Here is a 23,905-nt window from a genome sequence, read left to right on the forward strand (position 1 = left end):
ACATGGATGAGTATAGGGAAAATTAAAGTGGTGATATTAAGGCATAAAATGTAGAAGGGTTAGGCATATTTCCTTGGATACGGTTAGGATATTATCAATAATAATTTTTTAAAATCCCTGGAGTTGAGGAATTAGAGAAATCTCACAAGATCTATCAGGTTCATTTTGCCATATATAAGTTCATTTGATGCATACATAATGAATCAGTTAATTGACTGAAACAATGTCCATTAATGGTAACGGAACTACATTTGGTGTCAGCTTCTCCTCTTGTCACTCTCCCAATGCACCTGCCCCCAGAAGGGTTTGCATTGCCTAACCTACCTGTCATTCCTCCAGATAACCATTTTTTACTCCCCCTTACCTCTTAATGGGGCATCTTGCAAGAGTCCACGTGAAAGAATCATGGTATTGCATGTCTTAGTGATGCCAAGAAACAGGGGAAGATGGAAAAGTGTGGTATTCATGAACTTACATACTCTCTTTTCTCTATGGATTGAAACTAGTGCCTCACTTCTAAGAAATAAATATGGCAAAAGTGATGGGACGTCATTCCCTATGACTTCCATATTGCTAGTACTCTCATTTGTCCTCTCTTTTGCTCTGATGAAGCCAGCTTCATGTTATGAGCTGCCTAAGGAGAGACCCAGGTAGCAGCAATCCAGGGGGCCTGTGGCCATTAAGTCCTAAAGAATTGAAGCCTTTAGTCCAAACCTGTGTGAGAAAATGAATCCTGCCAACAACTGTTGGAATAAGTTTGGAAACAGATTCATCCCCAGTTGGGCCTTAAGTTGACTGCTGCTTTGTCAAACAAAGCTGCACTACATTCTAGGCCTAGAAAAACTGTGAGATAATAAATGTGTGTCATTATAAGCCACTAACAAATACTTAAGATGTTTCCTTGTAGAAAGATACCACTGCTAGTGATCTACTACTATTCACCATTAAAGGATTAAAGGGGATTTTTTTCTTTGGATTTCAGGCTTCAGACTGTAGTGTAAATTTATGTACACTTTTGTTTAAATCATCCTACTTTTGGAGAAGAAAAAATTGATATTATCCAATTTATACACAGAGAATAAATCCAGTACAGGCTAAAGTTATTCATTCATAACCACATGAAACCACAATTAGTTGCTTGCTTCTATGAATTCTGAGCCTAAAATCCCTGACTCTTTCTCAGCTAGGTTTCCACAAGCAGCTTATTTATTGATTTACCAATTGTGTATTACATGGAAGAACTTGGGCCAGGGATTATAAAGATTAAAATTTAAGTAAGTATACAGATAAATAAGAACAGTCATGTTATGAGGAATTGATAAATATTGTTGGGAGTAGGACAGACAGTCATTGTGACTAAATAGGAATGTGGAGACTTCTTGAAGGAGGCAGCACGTGAGCTGAATCCTGAGTTTCAACTAGGATTTAATGGCTGGTGATTAGGGTAGGAAAATAAGAGAGATAAGTGAATTTCCAGATAGAAAACCTTGAGCCAAATAAAATTTATTCTAGGGGTCAGGGAAGAGTATGAGTTTGCAAAATAGGGTATGAGTCAAAGCTTGTAAGTGTAAGAAATGTTAACTTTAGGGGAAACTAAATCATTTGAATATTACCTCATTGGCCAAGATCTAAAACGGAAATGCTTGTAGGCACTAGGTAAGTCTTGGAGTAAGTAAGGGGTCCATGTATAAGCACACCAGCCCCCACTGGAAGGAGGGAGGGCTGTGAAAAACCAATCCTTGCTAATGGCTATATCCCACTCTAACTGATTATGACCATGCTTGAAAGTAAGCCCAGGAAGAGTTGCCAGTTTTTGTGGTTGTTCAAGAAAAAAATAATCTAGATTTATGTAAAAACTACTGCTTTTTAATTATTAGCTTAAATTTTTAAAAAGTGTTATGCAAATCAAGTAAAATACATTTGTTTTATTTATAGCCCAGGGGCCATCAGTGGTAGAAGAGAAGGCTGTGAATTGAATGGTGTCTTAGGAATATTCAATGTTGTTTACAGACTGGAGAGGGTAAAGGAGTCAAGAAAAATTGCTCCAGATCAGTCAGGTAGGCAAGGGAGACTTTATTCAAGCCTAACGCAGTAGGAAGGACAGACTCTTGCAACAGGGGGAACTCAACTCCACTGAAACAAAAAGCAAGAGAGTTTTAAAGTGTGAATGTGCTAACAGAAAAGTACTGAAGGAAATTAATAAGGGGAGGTCGATCAGTATGATTAAGCCATCTGTATTTGCACAGCAGCTCTTATCAAAGTTAGCCTCCCACCCTTTCATATGGAAGTGCTATATTTTTGATAATTATATTTCAAAGGGATGGCTCATGAGTCTTTAAGAAATACTTTCCTCTATTGTAGAAGATTTCCATCTGAAAAGGCAGAGAAAGAATTTTTAATTGCAAATTTTCTAAAGTAGGCCTCTCTAAGAAAAAGGAAGGTCAGGGACCCATAGTCAAGAAGAAGCTTGTTGGAATTCCCTCATGGCACAATGGGTTGAGGATCCAGAGCTGTCACTGAAACAGCTTGAGTCACTGCTATGACTCAAGGTTCAATCCCTGCCCCAGGAACTTCCACATGCCATGGGTGTGACCAAAAAAAAAAAAAAAAGAAACTTACCTAAAGTTTAGTCAAGCTGAGGGAAATATTAAAGCTGTCTGACAGGATAAATGCCAGGAAATGAGTTAGAAGCTATGATAATTGTGCATATTAAGTTCTAAAATCTTAAGTGAAAGATCAATGCCTGAGTTGGCAAGATTTGTAAAAAAATTTGAAATGGGCAGAAAAGATTATTAGGAACTTTCAGTAGAAAAGCAGGTGTTTTCTATGGTGCACCCAGCCTGGTTATCTGATTCTATGGGGTTTGTGCCTTTCATTGTCTGCGAGATACTTTACAAGATTTTATAATAGAAATTGCAGTTAACTGATAGCAAATCAAAAGCATTTTTTTCATAGACATACAAATGAGATCTGTCTGCTGTGGAGACAATTCATTTTCCTTCCCACCTCCACTCATTTAGTAAGCCACTTTTATATCTGTGTATAAATTATTTACACCTCTTTATAAATTTCTTTCAAGTTTCTTATTGCTTATATGTGTGGAGTTCTTTGAATAATTGGAGCATCTTACTGGTTCCCTAGTAATTAATGAGTTGATACAATATTTGACACATGTTCATTTTATATTTATACAATAATCTTGATTTTACCTTAAAAATTGTTCTTTAATACTTGTAATGGATAAGAAGGTATAAGTATAAGAAGTTAAAAGAATGGAATCCATGACCTGGTGACAATTGTGGGAGTCAAAGGAGAGGAAAAAGATGAAGATGCTGTTCAATTCTAAATCAAGGTGTCTGGATGGCTAATTTATCATAACCAGAAATACAGGAAGCAAGATGAAGAAAAGTTCTGTTGTTATAGGGGAGAGAGGCTTTCTTTTCCTTCTCTCTTTCTTTCTTTCCCTCCCTTCCTTCTTATTTTTTTTAATGGCCACACCACAGCATATGGAAGTTCCCAGGGGCCATGGATTGAATCTGAGCTGCAGCTGTGACTACGCCACAGCTGTGGCAATGCCAGATCCTTTAACCCACTGTGCTGGGCCAGGAATCAGACCTATGCCCCATAGCAACCCTGAGCTTCCGAGGTTGGATTCTTAATCCACAGTGCCACAGTGAAAACTCCCTCTTTCTTTCTTTCAATCTTTCTTCCTTTCTGTCTTTCTTTCAAATATTCAGCTTGAGAGGAAGTTATAATATCCTGGTGACAATGTCCAGGCCTTTGGAAAGGTGTGACTCGGGGCTAGAGGCATTAATCTGACAATTCTCTGTATAGAGGTGGCCTATGGAGTGGATGATTTCCCTGAGAAAGGAAGAAAGGAGCTGAGGGATCACACAGATTTAGGGGCAGGATGAAAAGGTGAGACAGCAGAGCAAGATGGATCAAAAAGGATAACATGCTCACTGTTTTTTTGTTTGTTTGTGTATTTCAGGAGTAGGAACTCTTTTAATCCCTACTCTGTGGGGTTTTTTTTTGTTGTTGTTGTTTGTTTGTTTTGTCCTGAGAATTCTGTTTTAAACCTCATGGCTTTATTTCCATCTGTAGCCTTTTTTTTCTACATTCACACATTCTGACCTCCAGCTCTCCAATATTTGTTTCTCTCCCATGATAGTTCTGAGTCTTTCTGTCAAATCACTTGGAATCTAAGAACTGAAGTATGTCTCAGAGCTGCCATCTTAAGCTGTGCAACTAAGCACAAGTGAATTCACTTCTCTGAGAATTAGTTTTCTCATATGACAAAAGCAGACAATTATGCTTTCTCCATACAGTAATTGTGAGAAATGCAGTGACATGAGACAGCATCTAGCATAGCACTTGGCTTATAGTAAATGTTTTTTGAGTCTGAGGCTCAATTGCTGAATAGGCCTCCCCATGACGGCCTGATTCATCTGTACCTTTTGCCTAGAGCTGAAAGATTTATAATTATATCACATTTATTGGGGAAAAGCTATTTATCAAAATGAAAAATTATGCTTGTTGTATCCCAAGAGAATTAGCTTTCCTCTAAATTTCATTTTTCTTTTTTTTCTTTTCTTGGCTTTAGAGTATCATGGGAAACATTTTTTTCCTTGCTTATGCCTCACCTCATGATAGGCTGTCATGAGCTTATAAACAGAGACTACGACAATAGAAGGAAATTATGGAATTGTAAAACTAGTGTTCAGTTAAATTCAGAACTTTGGTTTTATGTGAACCTTTATATTTTTTTCCCCATGGAAATTCCATATTGTGGGGAGCACATAGGTGGCTTGCTTTAGGAATTCAGGAGTAATTAGGTAATTCATTCTCTGCCTCTACCAGCATCTACTTTTTTTGTTGTTAAATTTTATTCATATGATTTTTTAAACACATATTTATTATTGAAAAGTTTGGGGACCCATTATATCCTTAGCCCCACCCCGGTCTTTTAAGGGCTGCACCTGCAGCATATGGAAGTTCCCAGGCCGGGATCGATTCAGAGCTGTAACAGCCAACCTACACCACAGCTCACAGCAATGCCAGACCCTTAACCCACTGAGTAAGGCCAGGGATCGAACCCACGTCCTTGTGGATACCAGTTGGGTTTGTTACTGCTCAGCCACTATGGGAACTCCATATGCTTTTTTTGACTGTTGAGTTCACATGAAACTTTCTCTAGGTATCAACCTGAAAATAATTCTTTTTTATTTTTATCTTCACGATACCCAACTCTTTTTTTTGGAGGGGAAAAAGAAGAAAGTCTGTAGGATCCTGTTAAATTTCCATCCCTTCTCTTATAATTTCATCCAGATCAAACAGATTCCACATATTGGCACCTACAAAGAGCAGAGACCAAATCAGATGCATATGTGAAGCTGTGATAAAAGAGAGTTTTATAGAAAGGAAATAAAGGCTAAGCAGGCCTGCCTGGCTGTCACCTGAAGAATGTGCTACTGTCATTATTAAAGGAAAGTGAATATACTGCGAAGGCTCAGAAAACATAGAATCAAGTATTACCTATGGACCCAATGCTGAATGACTCATTTATTTGCTCTTTCTGTGAATAGGAGAGCCAAGTGCCTATTTAGAGAGTCTACTGATAACCAAGAATAATGTAAAACACTTTAATAATTGTTGTCAGATCCTTAGTTCATGCAAGAAATGTGCAAAGCAACCTGGCATCCATTTGTCTAATCCTAGCGATATCTCTCTGAAGGAGGAAGTAGCATTAGTCTCATTTTATAGGTGAAAAAACTGAGCCCAGAAAGATTAGGTAAACTTCCCAAAGTTTATACCCAGTAAATACCAAAGCCACAATTTTTTTTTGGGGGGGGGGTTGGGGGGATGCTGCACAAGTGGCATATGAAATTTCCCAGGCTAGGGGTCAAATCAGAGCTACACCTGCCAGCCTACACTACAGCCAAAGCAATGCAAGATCCGAGCCCTGTCTGTGACCACATCACAGCTCACTGCAACACTGGATCTCTGACCAACTGAGCAAGGCCAGGGATTAAACCCACATCCTCATGGATACCAGTCAGATTCGTTTCCCCTTCACCACAATGGGAACTCCCTACCAGAACCACAATTTGAAACTAGGCTTTTTGGCGCCAAAGACTATCCCCAGTCATTCTGCCAAATAGCTCATGCTACTTTTCAAGTATCCAGTTGCTTAAGGACAATTCCATCCAGGGGTGCAGTGTTGGAGGAAGCCAGTGCAACCATTAGAAAGAGTAATGTCATCAGTGAGTTTATTAAATCATATATTTAAAAATTATTTCATGTTTTCCCTGGTTAAGGATCCAGCATTGTCACTGCTATGTCTCAGGTTGCTGCTGTGGCATGGGTTTGATCCCTGGCCTGGGAACTTTCACATGCCGCAGGTGTGGCCAAAAATAATTTTTTTAATGAAAATAAAAATTTTAAAAATTTCATGTGTTTACTTCATTATATTTTTAAGGCAATAATCTAGTTCCATTTTCCTCAGCTAGTGGGTATGGTAAGTCTAAGAATGTGTTCTGATTGCTTACGATAATCAATTAGTAAGTGCAATTAGCACTTCCTACTGTACTTACCAGTCAAGTACAGTAAGAAATACTAACTAGGTACTTTTCTTATTCTTCCCTTTCCTCCCATCTCCCTCCCTCTCTCCCTCCCTTCCCTCCTTCCTTTGTTTTATTTAACAAAGGTTTATAAAACACTTACTAAATTCTGGGGAGTAGAGCAATGAAAAGCTTCCTATATTTACCGAGCTTTAATTCTAGAAAATTAAACAAATAATAAGTATATATGAGCATTTCTGATAATGATTAGGGACATAGAGAACATAAAAAAGGAGTGTGTGATGATGGGTAGGGGGTTCCTTTAAGTTAGGTGGGCAGAAAAGCCCTGTGACATCTGGCTGGTCACCTGAATGATAAGAAATCAACTACCCAAAGAACCTAAGTCAGGCCTTATAGGCAGAAAAAACAGCACTAACTGAAGCCCTGAGAATGGAAAGGTCTTGAGGTATTTAAAGAACCAAAGGTCAATGTGACTGGTCCATGATAAGGGCGACAGGAACCGAGGCCAGTGATGGAGGGGTAGCCTGGTCCCTTAGGACCTTGTGGGTCCTTGTAAGGAGATTGGATATTGTTTTCAATAAATAAGTCATTTAAATTGCACTTGTCATAATCTGATTTAAGTTTTAAAAGGTAATTCTACTATTAGGAGAAAGAACTGAAGAGGGTCAAGTGTTCCCTGGTGACTCAGTGGGTTAAGGATCTCGTATTGTCACTGCTGTGGCTCTGGTTACTGCTGTGGTAAGGATTTGATCCCTGGCCTGGGAACTTCCGCATGCTACGGGTGCAGCAAAAAAAAAGAAAAAAAAAAGAAAACAAAAGTAGAAGCAGGGAAGCACACACTAGGAGACTTTTAGAGTGGTGTAGAATAAGGATGACAGTGGCCAGGTACAAGACCACTCAACCTAGGATGCCGTTTCTAAGAGGGAAAGGGGTAAAGGATGATAGGTGAGCAACTAACAAGGTTTACTTTAAATACAATAATAGAAGTTGAGATGAATAGAAGAATCAAATTTAAGAAGTGAGTTCCCTGGTGGATCAGTGGGTTAAGGATCTTGGTGGTGTCACTGCTGTGGCTCAGATATCTGCTGTGGCTCAGGCTCAGTCCCTGGCCCAGAAACTTCTGCATGCTGATGGAGGGGCCAGGAAAAAAAAAAAAAAAAAAACCTCACTACTATCTCAATAAACATTTTTTAAGTGGAAAAGTAGAGTAGCTGGTTCATCCTATATAATTTATGGAGTTTAGGGTTTCTTATGACAAAAAGGAGATTTTCCCTTCAAGGCCCTCACAGATTCACAGCTGAGGCTAATGACATTGTCCTTCTCCTCCTGCCCTCTCCCTTAGCCCTTTTGTAGGCTCAGCACCACCTCAGGGTCTAGAGCAACTTAGGAGTTACATGGACTCAGTAAGATCTAGATGTGAGACTCAACACAAAACATGCTTTGAATAAGTGAGGCTTGTATTTCCTTTAGACACTGGAAAAGATTGAATGTTTAAAAGTGAACCATCAGGAGTTCCCATCATGGCGCAGTGGTTAACGAATCCGAGGAAACTTGAGGTTGCGGGTTCGGTCCCTGCCCTTGCTCAGTGGGTTAACGATCCAGCGTTGCCGTGAACTGTGGTGTAGGTTGCAGGCACAGCTCGGATCCCGCGTTGCTGTGGCTGTGGCGTAGGCCGGTGGCTACATCTCCGATTTGACCCCTAGTCTGGGAACCTCCATATGCCGTGGGAGCAGCCCAAGAAATAGCAAAAAGACAAAAAAAAAAAAAAGTGAACCATCATCCAGGCAATGGAATATTATTCAGCATTAAAAAGAAATAAGCTATCAAGCCATGAAAAGACTTGGCGGAAATTTAAATGTATATTACTAAGTGAAAGAAGCTAATCTGAAAAGGCTACCTACTTTTTGGTTCCAACTATATGGCATTCTGGAAAACACAAAACTATAGAGATGATAAAAAGACCAGTAATTGCTAGGGATGGAAGGAGGGAAAGAGATCAATAGGCAGAGCACAGAAGATTTTTAGGGTAGCAAAAATCCTCTGTATGATATTATATATGTCGCTATATGTTTGTCCAAACCCATAGAATGTTCAACACCAAGACTGAGCCATAAGGCAAACTATGGACTTTGGCCAATTATGATCTGCCAATGTAGTAAATGTGGTTACAAAAAAAAATAATACTATTCTGGTGAGTAATGTTGATAATGAGGGAGGCTCTGCATGTGTGGGGACATGGGTATATGGGAAATCTCTGTACATTTCTCCCAATTTTATTATAAACCTAACACTATTCTTAAAATGCCTTTAAAAATGAACTGTGACAGTTTTTATATACTGAAATGATAAAAGTACTTCATATTTTTAGTATTTGAGGTTTGATACTGAAATGAAAATACTAAAATGTACTCATTCTACTAAAGAATGGGTATTAGGAAGAATTTTATCTGCTATTAGGTACAAAGTCATGTATAAATTACTGGTGGCAGGAGTTCCCATTGTGGGTCACCGGGTTAAGAACCCGACATAATGTCCACGAGGATGAGGGTTTGATCCCTGGCCTCGCTCAGTGAGTTAAGGATCCAGTGTTGCCGCAAGTTGCAGCATAGGTCAAAGATGCAGCTCAGATCCTGTGTTGCTGAAGGGCTGTGGTGTAGGCCTGCAGCTTCAGGTCGGATTCAACCCCTACCCTGGTAGTGTCTATATGTCATAGGTGTGGCCTTAAAAAGAAAACAAAATTACTTGTGGCAGATAATTTCAAGAACGTTTTTAACTATGTGCCTACATGCATGGTATAATATTTATGTTTCAGGAAGGCACAGAAGTAAAGTGAGATTTTTTTTTTCCTTTTATCGATGTTAACCTTGCTAGCATAGTGCCTTAAAATTGACTAAATTCACTACTTTGGCAAATAGGTTCCACTTGACAGGCCAATCAAACTTTTTTCTACACCTTCCACATATTCTGCTTATACTGAAGCTAATATTACTTCCAGATTTCAGTATTATTGTGCCTGCAGGAGTATGGCTGAGTTTATTTTGCAATCCTTTCCAAATTCAGTTAATTAAATGGAAAAATGTTAGTAAAATCAAACATTTGTTACTACAGTAAAAAGTTTATTTGAACTGAATTTTTCTCTTTTTTGGATGGGTGGTTTTGGCATTGTAAATCTGCCTTCCAAATTCACCCACAAACTTGTTTCTGTGGAAACAGAGCTACAAATAGAAGCAGTGGTTATTGATTTTCTTTTGGTGCTACCACCTGGTTTCTTCAAAACCCTGGAGAGCATATGCCAATTTCCATGTGTATTTTATCTCCTTTTTCTCCCCCTCCCCCTCCCCTCCTCTCACAGTTTAAAATAATCCAGTCCTATCAATTATTTATCAAAAGAGTAGTAAAGTGGCCGATAAAACAAAGAGAATCTGACCTCTGCTTGTTATTAGAGTCTCCTAGGCGTGGCCTGTCCTAAGCCTGCCTCTTGCTGTTTTTAGGGAACCCACCCAGGCCCAGGCAGATCCTCTTCCCTTGGTCAGGCCCTAGCTCTGCATCCAAGATGCTCCTCCTTCTGCTCCCCAGTGCTCCCCAGCCTCTCCAGACTTTGTTTACTTCCTTATCCTTTCATCTATGCCCTCTAGCTACTTAACACCCCCCTCAGCTCTGTCTCAGCTAACTCCTACCCATCCAACTGTTTGCACTTAGATACTTCTTCAAGAAGTCTCTTCTTGGAGTTTCTATCGTGGCTTAGCGGTTAACGTACCTGACTAGCATCCATGAGGACATGGGTTTGATCCCTGGCCTCGCTCAGTGGGTTAAGGATCCGGTGGTGCTGGTGAGCTCTGAGGTAGGTTGCAGATGCAGCTCTGATCTAGCATTGCTGTGGCTCTGGCCTAGGCCGTCAGCTACAGCTCTGATTTGACCCCTAGCCTGGGAACCTCCATATGCCTTGGGTGTGGCCCTAAAAAGACCAAAAAAAAAAAAAAAAAGTCTCTTCTGACCCTCCCTTTAGACTAGGTTTGACCTTCCTGTTAAACATTGCTGTGGCTCATGTAAATGGTGAGCCTAACCTCTATATTGTTAGAAATGATTGTAGAAGATTGTAGAAGGCTTTTAAGTTCAATAAAGAAAACGTTTGGCATAGTTTGTTAGTTTTCTGCAGCAGCTGTAAGAAAATATCACAAATTTGGTGCATAAGCCAATAAACGGAAATATATTCTAGAGGCCAGGAGTTTAAAATCAACACGACAGCTGTGCCTTGCCTCTAGGGGATATTTTGTTCCTTGCCTCTCCCAACTTTTGTGAGAACTGTTGGCTGTTGGGAGTTCTTGGCTTGTGGCTGCCGTCTTTCTGCCTCTGCGACCATGTTTCCATAAACCTCTTTCCTGTGTATCTCTCCGGTGTTTCTTCTCTCTCTCTCTCATTTTTTCTTTCTTTCTGGCTGTGCTAGTGGCCTGTAGAAACTCCTGGGCCAGGGATCAAACCTGTGCCACGGCAGTAACTAGAGCCACAGTAGTGAAAACACCAGATCCTTAATCCACTGAGCCGCCAGGGTACTCTCTCCTGTGTTTGTTTTATAAAGACATTTATCACCAGATTTGGGGCCCACCTGGATAAACCAGGATGATCCCCTCATCTCAAGATCTTAATTATATCTGCAAATAATTAAGACCATTTTTTTTCCAATAAGGTAATATTTATAGATTTTGGGGATTTGAACGTGGAGGACATAACTCTTTGGTGTTCATCATTCAGTTCACTACATATAGTAACTGGCACCAAATACTATAAGGAAGAACAGCTCTTGAAAAGAAAAGTAATGATAATGACTGCTTGATAGAGAAATCAGAGCACCTTCCACTGGTTCTCTTTAGTGTCTTTACCTTGGCGGGCTCTGTCATGCTCATACCCACATCAGTGACTTGACTCCTGCTATTGTCTCCATGTGAGAGATGCTTTGCTATCCTTATCTTACCCATGTTTAAGTTCAGCTCAAGTTTAACCTCCTCTACAAAGCCTCCTACATCAATAGCAGTGGTAATAAAAGCACCTAAGTCCTTACCACTTGCCAGGCATGGTACAAAGAACATTAATTTTCTTTTTGATACCCCCACTGTTCTTCCTTCCTCTGACTTGCTATAACATTTATGTCTGTACCACCAGAAATACTATTTAATTATATACTGTCAGATAAACTAATTGTAGGCTATGCATGTAGCCTACATATAAATTCTTTATAATATACACTACTTATATACTATTTTACTACACTAGCCACTACTACTATGGCTAACATTCATTAGAATACTCATCATGGGCCAAGAACTGAATACTTAAATTTTCTCTTTTAATCCTCAAAGCAATGTGTGTACTTCCTTTAGTTTCACTCTTCAGATAAAGAAAACAAATTTCACAGTTAATTTCCCATGACCAAGTGATGGTCCACAATTGATGGAAGCAGAATTTGAGCCAAAGCTAACTTCAGAGACCACAAAACTTTGTATGTTATCTATTTGCCACTATATCATGTAAGGCTTGGTCTTGACTTTCCAAACATTTAGGTGGATTTGGAGCTTCATGAGGCCATACTTTTGCTTTCTATAACTGGTCTATTCTGATGCTGAGTCCTTGAGATAAAAGTATTTTTTGGGTTTTTTTTTGGGGGGGGTCTCATAATAGCTATAATTTTGGTCCCATCAGCAAACAGGTAATATCTCTAAAATCTTTAGCAGTGCAGATTGTTAACCTGTTGAGAGACTCAGCTCAGTGTAACAAAAACTACTCCTTTTAAGCTTGCCTTCATCATAAGTGGAGAGTCAAGAAAATCAGCATAAATTGTTTTCCTTCTTGCATTTTAAAGTTCATTAAACTAGGTAGCATTAATAGCATCAGTAGGAGGCCAAGAACTGTTAGAGATTGATTCTGAACCCTGTGACCAAGATCTCTACACTCTAGAGGGAGAGACTTACATAGTCGTCCAAGAATTTCTAGGACTGCTTAATTCCCTATTCCTAAACAGCAGAAATTTTTATCCTCCCAGAACCATGTCCACATAAACAGTGATCTGATAAGATCTTTATATGATTAATTTCACTCATTAAAAGGAAAATAAGATGACAAGATTAAAAATATTTTTTTTCTCAAACCATCCTCAATCAGTTTTCTAGTTTACATCAGCTTAGCTGCAAAACAGTAAAATTATGGGTTGTAACACAACACAGACACATGCTGTTTAGTTTTCTCCAACTCTGATTTTGATTTAATTTGTTTATATTCAGTTAATTATTTAAAGACAATTTATTTCCTGTTTCTTTCACAATAGCAGAATTTTTTAAAGAGAAAGACTTTCTATCTCAATGAAATGATAATTTCAAATATTATGTTAAAAAGGCTTAAAAGTTTCTCTTAAAATTGCCAAACTGATCTGGCAAATAAAAAGTGAATCCCTGTGCTCTAGAAATCCTTGGCTTTCCCAGGTAGGTTTTAGAAGTAAAACAATGAACTATTTTCTAGTGGCATTCATTCAGTTTTAACTAGTGAGGATAATAGTTAACCACTGTTTATGAGAGCTTACCAGGTGAGAACCTGATCTCAAAATCTTTCATCTTTAACATATTTGATCTTTACAACAGCTTTATAAAGAAACCACTATTTTTATGCCCATTGAACTGATGAAAAATAAAAATCAGAGAAATTATATAATTTCCCCAAAGTCATAAGCTAGTAAGGGATAGTCAGTACTTAACTCTACACAGCATATAAAATCTACTGCTAAATGCATTGCCCTCTCCAACAATAATTGCCAACACTTTGTCTTTTATGAGTAAACATTTTACAAAACTGACCCATGTGACAATGCTGAACTTTATCTGAGCCTTTTGCTCCTGGAAAGCAATAATGGTGAAGAAATCGTCCCACCCTTTGTGCTGCTGTATTTTGAGCCTCCAAAAAATAAATTCCAGCCTCCCTCCTGTTCTTTGAGACATTCCTTATTTATGAATATTCTTCCTATTGCAATAGTTTGTATGAAATAATCTCCTTTTCTGCATTTGTCTTTCACAGTTAGATACTGTAACTCTGATATGACGACGTCATTTTTGGGACCCTGTTTACTCCACCTGTTAGAGGACTTTCGAGAGCTTGTGCTTTGCTCCCAGCTAGTGATTGTTGACCCAATGGTAAGTCCAACTTCTGGTCCTGTGCTGTGTCTCATGTCCACAGTAAGGAGGTAAGGATTTGATTTTGATTCTTTTTGAACACATGTCTGATTTCTGGTGCCAGCTTCTTTTGGTTTTGTGGTCTGACCATTTGGTGGTGTCTGTAAAGAAATTAATGATTTATAGAGATCTTGTCTCTGTCAAATGAAAGACAACAGAAAATCTGGTTGATTAGTCTTGTCTGTCTATTTGAGTGCAATTCAGTTGAGAACTTGTACCCAAGGGGAAGAGAACAGCTCTTTGATATGAATCAGTGGGTTTTGTATTTCTGAGTTTATGTTTGACCCTTTAAGGAGTTCTATTCTAATTAGCTTAGATGTAAATTCTTGCATACATAATTTAAATATTCCTAAAGTTCTCAGAAATTAAGGAAATTGAACTACTAGGATTTTCAATGTGCCAAATTTTAAAAGTATCCTTACAGAAATCAAATCAGAAATGTTTTATGATTTTGAGATCATATAATTTAGGTAAATCTTTGGCAAATGAGAGTTGTTTAATTTTTTCATTTGTTTAATAAAAACAGCTATGCTTTCTCTAATTTATCAGCATTGAGTATAATATACACATAGATTTTTATTCTATTTGCTTATTTCAGAGTAAGACTTACCTCCACCTTTCCTCATGACTCCTATAGGTCTCTAGAATGAGCCCTTTGCCTCAATAAAACCTCCAGCTCCCTTCCTTTTATTTAAAATTTTCCTCATTAATGTATCATCTCCACTTTGCAATGGCTCAAGTAAAATCATCTCCTCAATTGCCTTGTACATTTTGTCTTTCACATAATTTATCTCCTCCAATTCTCACAGCAGCCTTATAAAGCAGGCATTGTTGTTCCCACTTTGCAGATGAAAACATTACATCTAGAAAACTTAAGAAATCTAATCAAGGTCATAGGTGATGGATATCTGCTGATTTTAGAGCCTGTGTTCTTAACCTATAATCTATATCTCACCATAAACAAGTCAGATTTTTCTTCGCATACATTACATTCAACTTAGGAATGAAATATTCAACTTCTTCTGGGTTAAAGAGGAGAACATAGCATATTTTTGTTTAAGCTTTAAACCAGGGCCAGAGTTCATCCCTTGATGGAGATGCTGTCTTGATCAGGAAAATTAATTGTGTTATTAAACATGCAGCTAGTACAGGGACTCTATTGAGCTAAGTTTGAGGCACATGACTTGACCACTAACTACGGTGGTGGCAGAAGATTATGAACCAGAGCTCTCTTGAAAGATTGCACCAAATACATTGGTCCCGGGTAGACGAAACCATCTCAGATTATCACTTATCAAGCCCAATTTTCTGTAAGTTGATTATAAATTTTGGCCATTATTTAAAATTATTTTAATTATTTATAGAGTTTGGTATGTCATCCCTGCTGAGAATCCCCAATTCTCTTGCATTTTTCTTTTTTTCTTTTTATTTTTTCTTGGTCCTTTTAGGGCCATACCTGTGACATATGGAAGTTCCCAGGCTAAGGGTTGAATTGGAGCTGTAGCTGCTGGCCTATACCACAGCCATAGCAACACAGGATCTGAGCCACAACTGCGACCTATACCACAGCTCATGGCGGCATTACTGGATCATTAACCCACTGAGCAAGGTCAGGATCAAACCCACATCCTCTGGATACCAGTCCTGTTTGTTACCACTGAGCAAGGACAGGATCTCCTCTTGCATTTTTCAGTAAGTCTATTTCTGCAACTCTGCAGCTTTCTCACCTAAATATTTCTGCAACATATTTCTAGGCCATAGTGAATTTGTAAGCTCTAGTTTAGTCTCCTTTTTTATTTTTATTTTTTATTCTGAGTGAAACTGAACAAATAAAACACTAAGCAATCAAGATACTTTGAAAAGTGGTCCTTACATTTTTGACACTGTAGCATTCTAAAATAATTGCTGGAATGCTCTGGTTCTCAGAAGTGACTCTCTTGGTGCTTTTAACTAACATAGAAGAATATGCATGTCTGAAGCTATTCTAAGATAAAAGCAATGGTTCGATATTGTTCTAAAAATAACTTTAATTTGAATCCAGTCAATTTTATCACACTCTTATCCAAATTATCTTCCTTTAAGTATGGAAGGTTTAGTGCGCCTAGTAAATTATCAGGAAAAATTCTATAATGTCTTAAAGAAACCTGCTGTGTTTAGAAAACTGCATAAACAATTCCCATCTGCAAATGGTTATTTATTACTTAGTTATTTTTAGAAAAAAAATTTTTTTTTTTTTGGCTGCATCGTTCACAGTAGCCTCTGGGTGCATTTGCAGAGTTTAGTAATTAGCTTTCCCATTATAGCTTACACACAACATAAAAGACAACATAAACACAGGATGCATTCACGTACGTCAGCACATATTCCCATGCAGATGAGTAAACAGGTGAGTGAGGATACTTTTCATCCAGAGTTTATCAGCCTTAAAAGCCAAGACTCTTAAGTACTTGACAGTAATCAAGGAGCTATTTCTTTGTTCAGAGATTATGAGTTGTTTCTGGGCCAGGTCTATATGCCTATAAGCTTTTCAGGGAAGCTCTGATATGTCTATGATATTTAAATTGAAATTATTAGGTCTGAGATACAGAAAAAAAAACTTAAAATACTGCAAAAACTCAAACTAGTCAGCTGCAACTCAATTGTAAAATAGTTGACATAATGTCTAACTTGGAATGTGTGAGCATTCTTAAGTATGCTAGATACGGTGCTGGATGCTGGGAAGATTTTCTATGATTCCTGAGATCTTAAAACAACCTGGCATGTTGCTGTTAGAATTAGTGAGCTGGTTTGTATTGGTCCCCCTATTCAGAAAAATCTCATGCTACCCACAGACTCAGATGAGTGGATTTCCCTTTGGGACATAGTGGCTTGACCAGTTAAGCTGGTTAATTTTTGACTTGAGTGGCCCACTTAAAAAGATGAGCTAAATCAATCAGATTCCTCCTTTTAGACATTTTAAAGCACCTTTAAAGTGAAAGACTATAACAGTGGAGCTAAATCAGCCATTGCATGGAGATATTATGGGAAAGCAGACTCGTTACTGAGAAAGAAGTATATATATGCATGTGTGTGTGTGTATGTACATAAATATAACTATATATAAAATATAAATAAATATATAAATACATATATATCTGTTTTTCTGCCCACTGTTATATATGAGCTACCTTGAACTGCTTTCCATTTCTGCTATCAAAAGAACCCTTAGTGAAAACAGACGTTACAAGAGACCGCACATCCTGCCTTTTAGAGAATAGGCAGCCAGTGCCAGACAAGGGAGAGAAATCTGGGAACGACATTTACAAATCAGGACACCTGGGGATAGCAATAACGTCTCCTCTTATGTAAATGTGAGCTAGCGGTATTCAGATGTAGGACTGCCCTGGTCTAGGACTATCTCTATAGCTCCTGAGGAGAGCCCCTTCCTATCCATTTTCAGGTACCTAGAAGAGTGACTAAGCCTCTTGGAGACTGAGGGAGGAGGGAGATACTTTTCCAGGATCCAGACTTGGAATAATTAGGTGGTGATACGTAGAATTAAATCATATTAGGCAGGACTCTTGTGCATTAGATGCTATCTGTTCACTAGATTCCTTTTTGGGAAAGCCTTTGCTATCTGGCTGCCATTGTCTGACATTTTCAGCTTTTGGACCACATCTGCCCATACCCTTGGTAATATTTTTCTTTTCTCTGCCCTCAATCTTAACATGGCAGGCTTTCTTGTCATACAGGTCTTAGCTCAAATGTCATGTTCCTAGCAAGGCCTTCTTTAGTCACCCAACTGAAGCCGAAATCCTTTTTCCTGACCCTCTATTACCCTCTATTATTTTCCTCATAACAGTTGTCTAAAATAAAGTTCATTATTTTTTAAGAACGGGGACCTTGTCTTTATCACTACTGCTTAGTGCTTAGAATAATGCTTGAGACAAAATGAGATGCTCAATAAAATTTTGTTGAATTAATGAACAGTTAATACTCTTAACAACATTGGAGGTATTCAACCTAATATCACCTATAACCATTTTATAAGAAAAAACGCCAAAAGTTCCAGATTGGTTTAGAATGAGTTTTAGGTTATAAAGGCCTAATTAAATCTTATTACCATGTTAACAACTGGCAAGTTGATTATAAATCTTTCTATTCCTTGAAAGAGAACCTCTAAAACCATTTCTATCTGATATGTTGCTGAGTTTCAGTACCAGTTTACAATGCCATAGCAAAATTTGCTACTTTGTAAAGACAGTTTAAATATCTGTTACCAAGATTTGATGATGTCTTAATCAGCCAAGGCTAAGCTCAAAGTACTGGCAAAGTGGGTTTCATTTTAAGGCCTCTTCTCTGAGCTTGTAGGAAGCCACTGTCTTGCTCTATGTGTATGTATGTGTGTGTGATAGAGAAACAGAGAAAAAAAAACAACAAAAAAACGAGAGAGAGGGAGAGAATTAGAGAGAGAGGGAGAGACTATCTGGTGTCTCTTTCTTATAAGGGCACCTGTCTCCTCCTGGGGGCCTCATCCTTATGACCTCATCTAACTCTAATTTCCTCCCAAAGGGTCCATCTCCAAATACCATCACATTGGAGTTTAAGGCTTCAATATATGAATGGGGGGGGGCAGTGCGAGTGGTACACATTCAGTCCATAACAGAGGATTATTGCTTTAAAATAATAATGTCCTCTATTCATGTAGTATTTTTATAGTTGTAGAATAGTTTCCACACAGTGTCTTATACAATCCATACTCATGGTATTGTGAAACAGGACTGATGGTTTAGGTCCCCTTTCAATAGATAAGGAAATTGAGGTTCACAAGTGTTAAGTGTCTTGCTGGAAGTTCTGCAGCCAGGAGACTAGAAAGGCAAACCTATAACCCCAGCATCTAATCCCTGCTCCAGCCCTGTAGGCAATCCGAGTAATTGCTTTAGTCAAAAGTTTATTTTTCCCCCCAAGGGCTGCTGTAAATCATTAGAAGTTTGCTATAATTTATTTTCTAGTTCAAATTTATATATGAATTCAGAAAAAAGACTCTTTCCAAAAACCGTCTAAAGAAACTGTCAGTTTTTACACTCCCATGTAACCTTTGGAACCATCAACCTGCGTTCTCTGTGTTTATTTAGAATAAGAGCTGATTTGTGAGGTTGACTGAGAAATAAATTAGAGTGGTTTCTAGTGTATATAAAACCCGATGGCTGATGGATTGTTCTCAGCACCCACTGATGAGAAACCATAAGTTAGCATCCTATGACACTCACACACTCAGCATTACTTGTTACTTTTTGTTCTAAAATACAGTTGATCCTTGAACAACATGGGTTTGATTGGTGCAGGTCCACTTAGACAAGAATTTTTTTCAGATACACTATAGTTGTTTGGTTGGTTGAATCCACACATGCACAACCACAGATAGGGAGGAATGACTATAAATTATACTCAGATTTTTGACTGCACAGAGAGACAGTGCCCCAAATCCCTACATTTTTCAAGGGTCAACTATTTATCAGTTAGCTCATCCCCAGAACTATGTTTCTATCTTCATCCAAGAGCAGAGAAAAGTGAACAAAGGATAGAAATAATTTGTGGTAGATTTCTTAATTGATCTGTACCTAGTAGAAGCTTCTTCCACATGAGAATATCCTTCCTACCATGGCACTTATTTTGGAAAGCATGTGATGGACAATGTCTTTCAAGTACTTAACCAAGACAGCAGTAATACTGGTTAGATGAGGGAGAGGTAGTCATGGCAGTGATGGGTGTTGGCAGCCTGGAGGAGGCGCATAAACCTCCTTATGCTGTCAAGCAAAGGCCTTGTTAAAAACCTTGATGATGTCTATTTTAGGGGGTGAAAAGTATTGATCACAATCAAAATGGGCAAGATACTTAAGGAGCCAACTTTTGAAAGAGCAGCCGGCAGTTCACTGGTCATTGACCATATTTAAAGGGACTTTCAGAGAGTTTGGAACACATTCGTGGCTAGGAACTATACCATGACCTCACATTTAGTTATATGATGAAAGATCCTTGACATAAACTATTAGGAGTTAATATGGAAGGTGTGGTGGTAATGTCTGTAGGAACCGAAAACCATTCCATTCCTGAACCTTCTTCCCCTTAACGTCTGCCCCAAGTTTGCTCCTGATTGATTGGTACTAGTACACAAAGCTGCAGGTGCTTTTTATCTGCACCAAGGTTGATACTTCATTTTAAGTCTCCATAACTGCCCTATTTTCTAACCACATATAAAGAAAGCATAACAAAGAGCTAAAAGGATGAGTCTACCTTATTAAAGTGTACAGTTGGCCCTCAGTTCCCACAGGTTCTTTTTCTGTGCAAGTCAACCAACCAATCTCTGGATACAGAACCCAGAGATACAGAGGGCTAACCGTACTGTGGCATTTTATGTTAAAGGAATTGAGTATCTACAGCTTTAGATATTGGCAGGGGGTGGGGGTGGTCTTGGGACAGAGGAATGACAGTATCCTACAGGGTGGATCTCAACAGCAGTGTCACCCTACATTGCTATATTACTGTTAAAGGTGGGATGCATTGCAAATTCTGAGTTACTCCAATAAAAGGACATTTTTCATTGATTTTCATTCATAAATCTAAATCTGAACTGATTAAGTTTATGCCAACTTAATTTCACTCACTTGGCTTCTCAGATGCAGTCGTAGATGAAGGAGAAATATGCCATTGTAGGCAAAAAGTCTGGAAATGCCTGTAACTCAGTCTATTTTGTGGATGCTGCAACTGCTAATCTGGGTTTGCTGATGGAGTGTGGCATACATATGAACTACACCTGTCCTCTGTGTAGATGTGGAAAGAGGGCTGAGAACCCTTTCATGCCATGTTTTGTCATAGACTCTGGTTTACACTCTTGAGTGTGATCTATCTACATCCACCCTAACTGCTTCTTCTTCCCATTCCTTACGGGATCTTCCGTCTACCTTCTCTTAGCCTTACACTCATTCTTGCCATTCTTATTCAGCAAGCCTTTACCCTGTGGCTCATTCTGTCTTGAGGACCTTTCTCACCAGAGCTAGTGCTGCTTCTCTCTGCTCCTTGTTTATCAGACCCTAACCACATGGGTGTGTTGATGCATCTCTCACCTCTAGACCCCAGGTGTCCACCCAGGGCAGAGAGCAGCTGTCTTACTCCCCACTGTACCTAACACAGTTGGGATCAGAGATTCGGGAAGTGAGTGGTGAGCCTTTCTCTCCAGGGTTGATGTTTCCTCATTTTAATGACAAGTGATTATGCTATATTGATGTCTTAAGACCTAATCAATACTGGTATGCATAAGATGGAATGGGAGGTGGTGTGGTGAAAAGTCACTGAAAAATTCATCTACTAGCTGAGTGACTCCCATTTTATAAGGAATTATGAGCTGCTCAGAATATCTGCATCCATGAATTTGGGAGTGGGAAGCATGGAATCAAGTCCTCTCCCAGGAACTCTTTTACCCTCACATGCCTTCAGAACTTTAAAAGGTATGTAGTTGAGAGGCTGGGGTAAGCAGGTAAAAAAGCAGTCTTCTTTTTGTTTTCTCCCAACACATTCACTGAACTTTCTTGGCAGATGGGAGCCTCTTCCATTATTCATTCATTTTAGTACATTCTTATCGAGTGCCTACTCTGAGTCAGGTATTGAGCTGGTTGCTCAGGATACAGTACAGGTATTCAGGAAGGTGTCCCAGGCTCCTTGGAGAGAGAGAGGAGGGGTCAACAGAGCACTGAAATTCACTGGGGGATGTGGTCCCCAAAGAGAACAAAACTATTTATAATGGACTTAGTTTGTATCCCACAGAGCCTCCTATCTGCTTTGTACAAAGGAAGATCTGCTGCCCTTTGCCCTTTTCTGTATAAACAAAGGCTTCATTTTATGGTCTGGAATATTTGTATCACCACTGAAAGAATTCAAAGCCAAAGAGGCATTATTTGTGGTTGTAGGTATATTTGGGGGGAGGGTATTTGAGGAATTTTACTAGTTGATGACTAAGAAAGGCAAGAAAATAACTGTTTCTTCTCCAGAGAAAACATAGTTTTGAAACTGAGACAACATAGATTTTTGTTGGTCATAACAAAGGATTTTCTGCTACTGTTTATTTGCATGAGTTTCTAGGAATCCTTAAGAGAATTTCAGAAAGAGAAATGCAACATTTCTTGTTTGCTTTATAAAGAAATTATTTTAAAGTTCAAAGAGCTATGGGGTGTGTGTGTGTGTGTGTCTGAGAGAGAGAGAGAGAGAGAGAGAGAGAGAGAGAGAGAGAGAGAGAGAGAGAGGAGTCTGTCGTTCCCAGTTAGACCCCACCTACCTCTCAGGTTCCAGTTCCTTGGTGCACCTCCCTCCCCTGTACATGTGTATTCATTATGGCAGTCACTTCACTTCTGACCATTCTTCAGGCACATTTCCCCTTTCCTTGACAATTCTTGCTTGCTTCCCCAAATTAGATGCTATTTTATCTGTCACATCCCAGGAACACCATTCTCATACTTCCATCAAAGCACACACATCCTTCTTTCCTAAGCTGCCTCTGCCTCTGTAACAGCCACTAGTTGGTGGGGACAAATGGGCATAGACCACACAGTATTATCATCACTGCATGGGGTCTGTCCACATTGCAGAATCAGCCGTTAAATATCCAGTTATGCTACACAATTAACTTTTTAACTTTGGGTGCAAGTTCATTAACTACTGTAAGCCTCAACTTCCTTCTCTACAAAACAGTGATGATAATTGTCCCTACCAAATAAAGTGTTTGGTTATGGAGATAAAATTAAACCACATGCTTGCAAAAAATTTAGCGGAGAGCCAAAGAGCCACGTACTAGGTGGGCACCCAAGAGAGTGTTACCAGCCTTGATCAGGTTCTCAGTAAGAACACCTTATATGACCTGAATGACTGTCTTCAGGGGAGTGGTTTTTCCCTAGCTACATTCTCACTGTGGTGCTTTAGTAATTCTGGTTGCTGTTACCTAAGAAGTGCAAATGTTTATAAAAACCTCGGGCATTTCAAACTTTAAAATGCTCTGAGCTGCGATAGGAACAAACAGTAAATGGCACAAAGAAGCATAATTCATAAAGTTTTAACCTTATCCAGTTCAAATATCCAGGCTTCAATATATATACCTGCCCTCTTTGGTACATCATTCAATTTCGGTTTTCATCTCCCTGGAAAGATTTCCAAGATACTGTGCTCTCAGCTCTGCCTTCTACCATTCCAAGAAACTTCCTTCTGATGAGAAAACAATGAATTCAGCCATCTGATTTTGTCATGTACGAAACTGCACAGTGAGGACCTCATCTTGTGGAGGTACAGAGGGGGTCTGGGGCTGGTACACAGGATGATTTTTTACTTTTGGAGAAATCCATACTCCTTACCTTATGAAGTGGACTGAGGTGGGGCATGAATTAAGAGCCTCTCTAATGCCAGCATGGAGACACCTTTTTCTCAATTCCTCTTCTCGTGGTTGAAGCCAGAATATCACAGATAAATTTATTTAAGACAAAGGTTCTAACGTTTGTCGCTAACTGGAAGAAGTTAGGAGACCTCATGTCAGGTTTTTTTTTCTGTTTTTTTTTAAATAAATTTATTTATTTATTTTTTTCCTTTTCGCTGGTTACAAAGATCAAAAAAAAAAAAAAAAGAAAGAAAGAAAGAAAAGAAAAAAGAAATCAAACAGCAACAAAAAGCAGTCCTCCTGGTGTCCTTTGCTGAGACAGCAGCAGTAGGTGAGTGAGCACAGGGCATATCTATAATTCAGCTCAGCAATATTTCTCTTAATAATTAATCGAGTGCCACAAAAGGAGGAGGCCCAATAGGGCCCTCGAACAATACTGCCAGATGAGGAGGACAGTGGCCCCATGGTGCCAACTCACCTGCCCAAGGTCGGATTTGTTCCAGCAGCCCGGGTGCGCCGTCTCCACTGCCTGCTTGACCCATCAGAGGGAGATGGAAGAGATGCCTGAGCCTCCATTGGCACCTGAGCGTGTGTGTGTGTGTGTGTGTGTGTGTGTATGTGAATTCTCACTTCCCACTGCTAATCTTTCTTTTGACGTATTTGTGAGAATTGCTTATTTACATTCATGTTCAGAGGCATTTCACACTCCAGTCACCTAA

The sequence above is a fragment of the Phacochoerus africanus genome, chromosome 4, assembly GCF_016906955.1.
Source record: "Phacochoerus africanus isolate WHEZ1 chromosome 4, ROS_Pafr_v1, whole genome shotgun sequence".
NCBI lineage: Eukaryota > Metazoa > Chordata > Mammalia > Artiodactyla > Suidae > Phacochoerus > Phacochoerus africanus.